This window comes from Pteropus vampyrus, unplaced genomic scaffold (genome assembly GCF_000151845.1).
Source record: "Pteropus vampyrus isolate Shadow unplaced genomic scaffold, Pvam_2.0 Scaffold99, whole genome shotgun sequence".
Classification (NCBI taxonomy): domain Eukaryota; kingdom Metazoa; phylum Chordata; class Mammalia; order Chiroptera; family Pteropodidae; genus Pteropus; species Pteropus vampyrus.
This window is the reverse complement of record NW_011888880.1, coordinates 1,265,348-1,277,198: the sequence shown is the minus strand read 5'-3', so window position 1 is coordinate 1,277,198 and position 11,851 is coordinate 1,265,348. Positions and strand designations below refer to the sequence as shown.

The 11,851-nt window shown below is 37.0% G+C and overlaps 1 pseudogene; it reads right to left on the bottom strand.

Annotated features, from left to right (window-relative positions):
- Positions 1–1,306: 1,306 nt before the first annotated feature.
- LOC111742710 lies at positions 1,307–1,425 on the bottom strand (annotated as a pseudogene).
- Between the last annotated feature and the right edge of the window lie 10,426 nt (positions 1,426–11,851).

Here is an 11,851-nt window from a genome sequence, read left to right as displayed (position 1 = left end):
ATTGTTCATATGTATCACCATATCATTTGACCTTTTTATAGGTTGTTCGACTTCAGACACCCAATTTCTTGCAATGTTTCAAATTCTCCATTTGCTTTTTGTACTCAATTTTCCCCCCATGAGTTTAAGATGCTTTTCTAAGAGGGAAAAGTGTATCAATAAGTTCTTCAGCACTGCTAAAATTATCAGTGAACATCTTGTCAGACAGCGATGTGCGAATCTGTTTTGTATGCCTCCATCCAGGGCCAGGTTTGTTGATGGAGGAAAACACTTTCTCATGTTTCAACCTGAATCCCACCCTGTGTAGAACACATTAGTATAATGCAGAGACTGTGGGAGAAGACAACATTTTAATGTGTTTTCTAGCTTTCTTATTTGTCTATGTTTTTTGCTAAGCATGAAGTTTAAAACAATAGACTACTATTTTCTATTAATATTTGTTGGATGCTTTCAGATACCCTTTATTACTTTTAGTTCTGGCAGAGTTAGACCCTAGCTCTAAGAATCTGTAAATGAGGAGTGGAGCTTTCTTCATTATGTTCTTTCATCTCCTTTGATTTAGGTCCAGCATACATCAGCTGCTGCAGCTCTTCCAGCATAATTTACTTATCTACTAATGCCATCTATGAGAGAGAAAATCGGGTTTGTGTAAGTGTAGTATTCTAATGTGACCACTAACATTAGGTCACGAAAGCGACCCTCTCATTAGCTATTACTTTCAATTAGGTGTTCTCAAACAATTAGCTTTTGAGCTATATAATCTTATTTATAGCATATTCATTCCCTGATGAGAGAAGAAATTACTTCTGGGAAAGCTGAGTCTCAAACTTTTAATTTCAGTACTAAATTCAGTTACATTACCTCAGTTGGACTTTCTTCATGTGGAATTACTAAGCTTAATTCTCTTGATCATGTGATCCCATAGGCATCATGAGCCTTTTAAGAAGAGAACTACTAAAATCCATAGGTGTTTAGAGCACACAGGGAGATAAATGCAGCAGAGACCTGCTCTTTGCAAATAACATTAAAGGTTTTCAGATTTTCAAAGCATTCTCAGGAAAAAAATTCTCACGTCTTAGTAATATTATTTAAAGCCATATATTCATAGGTTCCTACTCTTATGTACCAGTTTTTCAGAAGGTTTTGTTGTTGCTTCTTTGACTTCATTTTTCTACCATAAAATTAAGACACTGGAGTTACTTTATTTTTTTATTTTTATTTTATTTTTTAGGCGAGGCAACTCTTGGTTGACCTCACAGATTGCAAGGACCTTGTCAGCTTACAATCCCTTATTTTTTTTTTTTCATGCCTACAGTACCTGGTCTTCCTAGGTGGTCTCCCATCCCAGTACTAACTAGGCCCGACCCTGCCTATCTTCCGAGATCAGACAGGATCAGGATTGCTCAGGGCGGCATGGCTGTAGACTGAAGTTACTTTAAATGCTGGCCCTGATAGAGTTTTCCAAGTCCGTAATAATATTTATTGCATCTGTAGTCATGTGTTAGTTTCCAGGATGCCATATCATTTTTTTGTCCCCCAAATAAGACATGGTCTTTGCTTGCAAAGAGTTTACTATAAACAAAAAGTTATACAAAAAACCTTAAATATATATATCATTCATTTTTTTTTTCAAGAAATCTGTACTGAGTATAATATTTTCTAAACTCTGGAGAAACGTCAGTATGTAAGTCAGTATGTAAGAATAGACAAAGTCCTGCCTTCATAGTACTTTCATATTTTCACACAGCGAATTGGGGTAAGAAGAGACAGATAGTAACAAGGAAATCAAAAAATATGATAACAAGAAATTGAAATAAGTGCTATGGAGAAAATAAACAAGGTGATGTGATAGCTTGGTAGAGAATATTTTAGAAAGAGTGGTTAGGGAAGAGCTCTCAGTAGAGGTGTCATTTCATCTAAGAGCTGAAGGATGGAAAGGAGCCAGTGATGGTAGGGCACCTAGGCAGAGAGAAGTGCAGGGACAAAGCGCAAGGTAGGAACAAGTTTGCCCTTTTGAGGAACAAAAAGATCAGTATGGCTGGAGTTTAGGGAATGAGAGAGATTGTAGGACATGAGGATGGTTTGGGAAGCAGGAGTTACATCATGGAGGCCAAGCTGGATTTTATTTTAAAGGCAGTGGAAAGTCATTGAAGCATTTTAAGAAGGATAGTATCTGGTTAGCCTTTAAGAAAGATGTCTCTAGCCACTGCATGAAGGCTACCTTATATGGGCAAGTGTAGAAAGAGGAAAACACATGAGGAGCTCATTTCAGTGTCCTAGTGTCTTAGTATCCACCTAAGAGATGATGGTTATGGGACTACGATGATGTCAGAAGTGAGGGAGAGCAATGGATAGATCTGAGAGCTGTATGTACGTACCACTCACATGAGTGCTGACTGACATGCCCGCCTCCCTTTGGACATGATGTTTGGAGCATGGTAAATTCTCAGTGAAGACTTGATGGTGAAGAGACTGATGTCTTTGCTGTGTTATCATATTAAAGGTACTGGGTCTGTGTTTCACGTCACTGGGGAAGAAATCTCCAGAATCCTGGCAGAAGCCGGGAGGAAACAATGTGAGTTCAGTTGAGAAGCTTCGAGGTTAATTTTTAGAATTGATTCCTTTCTCAAGCTCCATTTTTCTTTTTTATTATGGGTTTTAAGGAGTGAGCCCACCTTCATTTTCACTTTAAAGCTACTATCTTCTAGTTTATGCCTTAAATTTCTTCTGCTATTGAAATGACTTCCAAGAATGTGACAATTCTGCCAGCTTCCAGCCTCTAGAACCCACCTGGGCAATAAAGTGGTTGAGAGTTTGGCCATAGTGACCAGATCTGAATTTTGACTCTGTTGTGTATTAGCTCTGTAAATTTGGATAAGTGTCTTAAAGTCTTTCAACCTTAATTTTCCCCCTCTAATTTATAAGCTGAAGATATTTCTAATGCTTACCTCATAGGGTTGTTGTAAAGAACAAATGAAATAATGCATATGAACTTAGTATAGTGCCTGAAGTATAACTGTAAATCCTCATCAAGGGGTAGCTGAGATTGAAAACAACTTTTCTGTAGGTACTCTATACAGATTGGCTGCTATAATCATTAATCCTGAACAGGATGAACAAAACCAGCAGTGACAAACCTTAAGTAAATCATGTAACTTGTGTTTCCAGTAGACACACAACCACAGAAGTGAAAATAGAGTCTTCTTCAAACAGATTAGTTTCTCTGGATCTGCTTCCTTTTACCCCATGCAAACCACCTGTTTCATTCACGCTTCTCACCTGGCTCCAGGACACCTGGAGGCAGCTCCTCTGTTGTGGGGAACTGGTCCTTTTGGCCACTGCTTATTTGCCTGCACTTCCTGTGGCTCGCTGTGGTCATAGCTCCTCTTGCTACTTCGCTAGTAGCTGCTGCCATCATTGTTCCTGATGTTTAGACCTTGCTGAAGCCTACCACCCTCCCCTGCACAGGTCCATCTGGCAGGGTCTGGCTCCTGGCTTATTCCACTGTTTCCATTCTGGGCTCAGCCTGGGGTCCAAATAGAGAAATAGTCCTTTGCCCGGTGATGGGGACCCTCTGTGACATAGACTATTTTGTAGTACTGCATCATGTTCTTAGTGTGTAATCATGAGCTCATGTCACAGGTATTTGAATGTTTAACAGTTACTTTTCTGCATTTGATTCTTCCTAAAACTCAGACGTGATTCTCTGGAAATTAATTTGGAAAATCTTGAATGTAGAGGAAATCATGATGGTCTTATAAAGCATGCTTGCTGATCTTGACTCTGTTGCTGAGATAGTTATTTGAAGCTACTTCTAGACTTTTACTTATTATTTTTATTCTAAAAAAAAAAAAATCTATACGCTTCCAAATTTCCTTAGAAAAAGCATATGCTGACTGTGTCTCCCTGGGAAGCTTCGTTTAAGTTTCTGTGGAGATCTGCCTTAGTATTGGCTTGCCAGATATCAACACTATAAAAAAATAGGATTCTTTTTCCATCTCCAATAACAAATGAAAGAAGAAAAAAATCTATAAGAAAGCGTTATAATTACAGTTATATGTAAAATACAAATAAAACTATTTTGTATATAAGCCCAAATTTTAATTTTCTTGTTATATCAGTTAATCTTATTTTGAAGATTAAGGGAACAATAGGAAAAAAAGGCAGGGTTTTTAGAACAATTAGGGAAAATGGCTCAGAGGAAAGAAGAAAGATAATAAAGATAAAAGAGCAAATGCATTGAAAGAAAAAGTTGTTTTTTGTTTTGTTTTGTTTTGTTTTTTACTATTTGAATACCTTGCATCTGATAAAAATAAATCATGCCCTCTGGCTTCTCCTCTGCTTTTATTTAATAATATTTTTGCTCTTGATTTAAATATTATCATCTTTCATATCAAACTCTATCATATCAAACAGTTGCAGAGTCTAAATAATCCAGAAGTTTGACAAACCCATTTTTTAAAGTTTAAAAGATAACTTGATGATAAGGTAAAAGTAATTTTGTTTTTTTGCCTAATGGCTACTAAAAGCATCATAAGTAATATATTGAATTAAAGCTCACAAATGACTATGTTTGTCACCTTTCTACTGGCAAGTAACTTGGCACCAGATGGGATTCCCTAAATAAATATTCTGCTTTACTGTCTCAAAAGAAAATTTTCATTACTTCAAATAATAAAATATGTAGAAATCAAAATGATAGGCAAAAGGAATTCCTTATTTTATAAAGAGGAAGTAAAAAGATGCAATATATTACCAAGTATTGGATTTTGGAATCTCAAGATAGTACTTTTTTGTGTCAATAATGTCTCAGGGAGTATAGGTGGGCCGGGTTGTGAAAATGTAATGGCATTGGTGAGAATTTATGATTGACTTATTTACATTCTGTGACTGCTTAAGATAAGAATTAGAAAAGATAGATAAATGCAGAGCCAGAGAGCAAGGCTATGGGTGTTCTACTCTGTGCCGTTATTCCTTCAAAGGCGTAACCACGACCTTAGTCCAACAACTGGCCTCACAAAAGCCCCCTCAGTTCTCAGCAGGCCCAGACTAATCCCCCCATAGGAATCAGGAGGTGGATGAAGGTGGCGCAGGAGAAAAACAGTCTCATGTACAAAAACATACTAAGCTTTACCCTCAGATACCGCTACAAGACTAAGTTGAAGCTATTTCTTTTATCCTCGGATCACAGAGATGGAAGTAGGTGTTAATATTCACTTACTTTTTCTTTTGCCCTTTTCACGTGTGTATATATCTGTTAAAACCCACCCAATTTTGAGAATTTTTCCATTTCATTATAGCAAACATTCTATGTTTTGTTGCTTCTTTTGATTGCTGTCATCTGTAATTCTCCTGACTCAACGTTTTGGGGGAAAACTTCTTTGATCTTCATGATGGGAGCAGTTCTTGTATGTATTACTGAAGCACATATCCAAGTATAACTGATTATACATTTTTTTGCTGATTATAAATTTATTTACAGAGTCAATAAGCCCTGCCTATAAAGGACAGGCAGGCAAACATGAACAAATGCCTTAAGCTTCTAGGCATAAGAAAATAAGGATTAATCGACTTGTACTGCAACAAAGCTAAACTTATGCCCTGGTCTTAGTGCATTGAACTCCATGAAGATAGGAAGCATTTCTATTTTGTTTACTACTGTATCTTCACCAAGTACAGGTCCTGGTGCTTAGTGGATGTTCATTGAGAATAGTTAAATGATTGAATACCCAAGTTAATGCAATCTGGGCTTTCTTCCCGTACTTCATGACAGTGCCTGCCTTTTAAATGTCCAGTGACCCTTCGAATTGCAAAATCCAGCGCTATGATATGAAGTTATTACATTGTACAGCTTAAACTCATACAATGTTATATATGTCATTTTTTTCTCAATAAGGCTGGAAAAAAATTAAGAAAAAAAGAACTACAAAATCCAACACTATATATTTAGACATTATTACTTCTTTAAAGCTAAAAATACTTTTTCCATTATAATCTTATTAGAAATTTCCTGTCCATGACTACCAGTTGCTGTTTTCCTCCCCAGTTTTCTTCTCACGTCTCTGGTTTCATTTCTCTGCCTTTTAGGTTTCATTTCTCTGCCTTTTACACGCTTTTGTACCCAATGGTGATGTCTTCCTTGCTCCTGTTTATTTCTCTTTGGCTTACTTCGTCGATTCCCATAGTCGTATTCTCTATTTACTGTTTACTCTTAGATTTGTGTTCTGCTCAGAACTTCCCTTAAATACTAAAACGAAAATTCTGAAAGAAAAATAGCCTTATGGACATTTGCATGTGGATATTCCACAGGGATCTTATCCTCTTGTTTACCCCCAAACTCTCTTTCAACCATGAAATTCCTTCTGTATTACTTTCAGACTCCACTGCTCCATGTATTTATGGGTCCTCATAAGTAATTGATATTGGGTTAAGCAGTGTGGATATAGAGTGATCAGAATAGTCGTACTATTTTGACAGAGTCAGGTATCGAACAGATACTAATCAAAATAAGCACACGATTTCAGATGTGGTAAGAACTATGAAGCTAAAGTTGGCGGTGTCGTTAGAGGATGTACTGTCATGATATAACCCAACCTGGAGGCCAGGGAAAAGCCTTTCTAAGTAACATTTAGGCTGGGAGTGTGGATGTGAGGAGTAGGGAGTGTGGATGTGAGGAGGAGGATTAGTAGGTGTAAAACTCTGAGTTGGCAGAAAGGGGGCAAATCATAAGGACAGGATCATCACAAAGGAGGAGGCTGGTGATGTTGGCAGAAGTTCTATAGGTCATGCTCAGGAATTTAGACTTTATTCAAATAGCAATGTAAGTCATTAAAGAATTTGCAGTGGAGAAGTGACGTAATCAATTTTGTGTCCAAAAGGGTGGCGCTGCAATCTACCCAGTCATCCGAACCAAAGGAGTGGCATTCCTGCCACGGTCCTGCCTTTCTTTGTTTCTCTCACATCTGCCCTGTGAACCAACCTGCATTTCCAGGTGGTCAGGCTCCTTGTCTCTGCAGTGTCTTTGCACATGTTGTGTCAGCATCCGAATGTCCTCCCATTCTTTCTTCACTTGAGTAATTTGTACCTGTCCATTGTGAGTGTGACATCTAGAAGTCTTCTAAGACTTCCCGTCCCTTCTGGTCCCTATCCTCATCTCCAAGTGATCGACTTGACATTCTCATAGTGGTATGTATGTACTTCACTCTAGTGCTTATCACACTGTATTGAAACTGTGGGTTTGCTTTCCTTTCTCCTCCTCTAGACTATAAGCTTTCTGAGATTGAGAAATTATTTTATTTCTGTATCTCCTGGACTAGCACAGTACAATGGTGACCACCAGATAAATAGTGTTAAATAAAGAAGTGTACCAATAAGAAAGACTCATCTATTATTTTGGCAGTACTAGACATCTTTTTTCTAATAAAGATTAATTATCTGTGTTCATTGGATATGTAAGAATATTTAATATGCATTGGAATTATATGTGGATATGTATAAAGTACAGTTTTATGGAAAAAGCATTGACTTATAATCAGAGAGAGCTGGGTTTATACCTTGGCTTCTGTCACACTCTAACCATGTTATTTGTCAGAAATTAGCTTATTTCTGTAGGCTTCAGTTTCCTTATCTACAAAAAGATAGTTTTGTAGATTAAATAAAATAACTGAATCAACATAGTGCTCCACTTATGGTAGGCTTTTAATAAATTCATTTTCTTTTCCCTTTCCTCCCCTTCATCCACACTCCCACATTGCCTTCTTTACTTATTTCCTTCAAGAAAATTCAAAAACATTCAAGAAAATTCAACCTCAGTGTTTATGGCAATTGTTAAGTTCTTTTGAGAAAGATTTTCTGAGGTGATAGAGGACTTCACATCTCTGATACTAGAATTCGGGAAGGAGCCCCAGGTCTTCGAGGGCAGGAAGTGCAGTCAGGGAGACTGGTGTTTAGTCATTGTCTTTGCATATCAGAGTTTATATATCATAGAAAATAATTTATACTAAAATATTCAATGTGATTTACTTTTTCTGCTATTTATGTTGTTCTGTTCTTTAAAATTAAGTCAGAACTTTTGTATTTAGTAAAATCCAAGATATTATTGTGATGCAAAATTGATTGTTAACTAAGTGACATATGTAAGTGTATATATATATGTATATGACCATTACTGACAGAGAATATAACAAGTCAAAGGTGTTAGATTAGTTTTTAACTGTATATACACATAAGCTCTTTATTTATATGTATTCATATATTAAAATGAATTCAGACATTACCATTGATAATTAAGTATCCTTTATTTTAGGGCTTGTTTCTTATTTTGTATTGCTTGAAAGTATAAAAAAGTAAATAAAACACTGAGTAATATAATTAATTAAAATTAAATAGGTTTATAAATTTAAAAAGTTAGATGTTTGATTAGTTTTTTGAACTGTGGCATACACTCAGCAAACTGTCCGACCTTGTTCTTTATTCTTGAGAACAAAATTACACTGACATCTCTTAAAGTTCATGAGGATATGCTCATTTAAAAGGTTTGGGATGACATTTTGTGTTAAAATAGGCTATCTAACTCTTGGGAATTGGATAGTTACTGGCTCCCAGGTTACATTTTACGTTTATTATAGACCAGAAGGGGCAGACAAAGAGCTAGAAGTCTTGGCAGAGTTGCAGGCCTGAGAGAGTATCCATTCTGATGGAGAGGAAAACTCTCTAGAAACACCCTCACAGAAACACCCAGAAACAATGTTTAACCAAATAACTGGGCGCTCCATGGCCTAGTCAAGTTGACACATAAAATTAACTATCACAGCAAGGTATGAGTTTAACAGAAGTCCAGTATCAAATCACAACTCAAACATTGGAACTGGGGTACAGATTCCAGGTCAGAGAAGTAACAAAGATAACTTCCTGTTGAAGCCAAAAGTCTGGTTTGGTCTCAGAGACTAGGGGCAGACTGAATAATGGAACTTATTTTAGCTGCTGGAGTCAGAGAAAGGGTGCAGGGTGGGATATGTCACAATTAATATAAGTCTCCAAGTGATTCTGACTTGTCAGAGTGAGGCTGACTGGGGAGGACTCCGGCATGGTTGCTGTTCACATCGACTTTCACTATGACTCACATATTCAAATTGAAATGTGTATTGACAATGTCCCTCTGAAAAGAGATTAAGAGTTTCCCCAGGCAGGAATATTCAGAGTATTATTTAGGTTTCAGAATGTCAGTGTTCTGTTCCATTCAGAACTCACGTGCCAGGGAGACTATGCGATTGTGATGTTTTTACCTGGAGTGGAGCAACTTGACACTTGGAGTTGGCAGGTAAAGTGAAAAACTCGAGGAGCTTGGGAAAGGAATTCGAATTGAGAAGAAGGCTGAAGGCAGGATGGCACAGATGGATAAAGAAATGCCCATGTTGGCTGTGAATTTCTGGAAAGCTGTGAAAGAAGAGAAGAAACTGGTGTCTGGAAAGCATCTGGGCAGCATTTTGGAAAGAAGAGGTACTTGATTAAAAAACAAAGTGGTAGGAAAATATCACCAAGTTGAGTGACAGTGAAATCTCAGTTTGGATCTGAGATTCTAAAGTAGTTTGGGGCTTTACAGAGAACAGTATTACTTGAAGAGTGAGGATCAAGTAATGAGCCAGCTGATTTGGAAATGAAACCTGAATGAATAGCCTTTTAAATGCGTGACTAATATGTCAGAATACACCAAGTCAACATGAATGTCTTTGTTTCTATCGACTCTTATAAATAACTCTCAAACCTACAGTTTAAGATAAAAAATAAATTCTTTCATGAGAGTAAAGTTGTTGAGTTTTCTCTCGGGCTGACTAAGCTTGAGTGATGCCATTTCAGCAATACGTTTTCTAATGTAACTATTTCTCTCATATAGAAATGCAGAGTACATATTTGTTTACAATATATGAAATGTATTCTAGACCTTTGGTAGTTACATGGAATGAATCTGGGTCAATGGAATCAGTTACGTCCCTCTATTTTTTAAAGCATTCTTTCATCAAACTTTTATTTTTAACTGCTACCATAGTAAGTGCTGGTTATGGAGAAATAAAGGATGGAATATATGCTCTCCAGAAGACGATTTCTAATACAAGATCAGGCAAATGAATGCTAAACAGAGATGTGGTAGAGGGCTCTTATGGAGGCATGTAAGGAAGCACCTAATTCAGACTAGGAAGAATGAAAAAGTCCATCTTGGCAACTGTTTATTGGGACACAATGACCTCTGTGTTTAGCTCTGAGGAACAACTAGCCAAGAGAAGTACACTTCAGAGAGAGCAACATGGAAAAATTCATAAAGACTTACTATAACAAGCTGCATTTGACAAATTACAAATAATTCAGTACAAGGTATAGGGGTATAGATATTAGTTGGGAAGAAAGGAGATACAGTGAAAAGTTAGAAAGGTGTCTAGACCTTAGGACATGAAAGAGCCTTATTAAGGATGTTTATCCTGACATCAGTGATGGTCTGAAATCTGAAGAATGTTAACATGTAGATAATATTTTCAGATTTGTCATTTAAAGGTATTATGACAGTAGAGTGAAACATGGTTAGAAAAAGATTAGCTTGGAGGTGATGTATATTTCAACCCAACCAGAATGTATAAGTTTTTGTACTAAGGTGATGGTAGTGGCAGTAAAGAGGAAGAAGCATATTCCAAGGATATAAAGAAGACCAATTTGATAAGACTTGGCAAAAAATTGGATGTAGTGGGTAAGTGAGAGACATGAGGGTAAGGAATGACTCCCACATTTTCTGGCAGATAGATTGGATGAAAGATGGTGTCATTTACTGAGAAAGTGAACTAAGAAAATCTGATGTGGTGGTGATAGAAATGAAGTTTAATTTCAAACATATTGAGTAAAAGGTGGGTTTACTATCCAAGTAGGAATGTTCAAGAGGGATTTAAGAGATGGGTTGGTACTCAGGAGAGAGGTTGGGGTGAGGATTTGGAATTGGTAGCAGTCAGCAATGGAAATAATGGGGAAAGATGAAGTAGATCAGTGTTGTGGAATGAAATGTGTCCCTGAAAATTTTTATGTTGAAGCCTTAACCTCTAACGTGACTATATTTGGAGACAGGTCCTTTAAGGAGATAATTAAGTTAAATGATGTCATGAAATGAAGCCCTAATCCAATAACACCAGTGACCTTATAAGAAGAAGAAGAGATACCAGGAGTGCATGCACAGAGGAAGAGCCATGTGGGGACACAGTGAGAAGGCAGCTATCTATAAACCAGGAAGAAAGGCCTCACCAGAAACCAATGCTGTCAGCACCTTGATCTTGGACTTCCAGCCTCTAGAACTGTGAGAAAATAAATTCCTGTTGATTCAGCCACCCATTCTGTGATACACTGTTATAGCAGCCTGGACTAACTCATACAGTCAGTGAGATTCTATAGGGTTAGAAGAAAAGACAACTAAAGACAGAACTCTGGGGAATTAACATCATTTAAAGAAGATGAACTAGATTTGAGAAAGAGCAGTCAAGTGAAAAAGTAAGGACAGAGAGAGAAACTGAAGACACAAAATGAAGAGATGATAACTGTAAATAGAGAACCCGGAAGGAACTGAGAAATTGGAGTTGGGGGGAGGGAGGGGTGGAATTAAAAAGTGGTTGTAGATTTAGATACATTATAAAGTATAGAGATAGAAAGTTAAATTATACACAAATCTTTGAGAAAGGTTGTTTCCTGAAGAAAGAATCAGGAAGAAGACAGTGAGGTAGAAAACTTGAAGAAAATGCTAAAGAGTTAATACATGTGTTATGGACTGCTGCTTCTTTGAAAGATAAGGTAATAGGGATTGGATTTAACCTACTAAAAATTT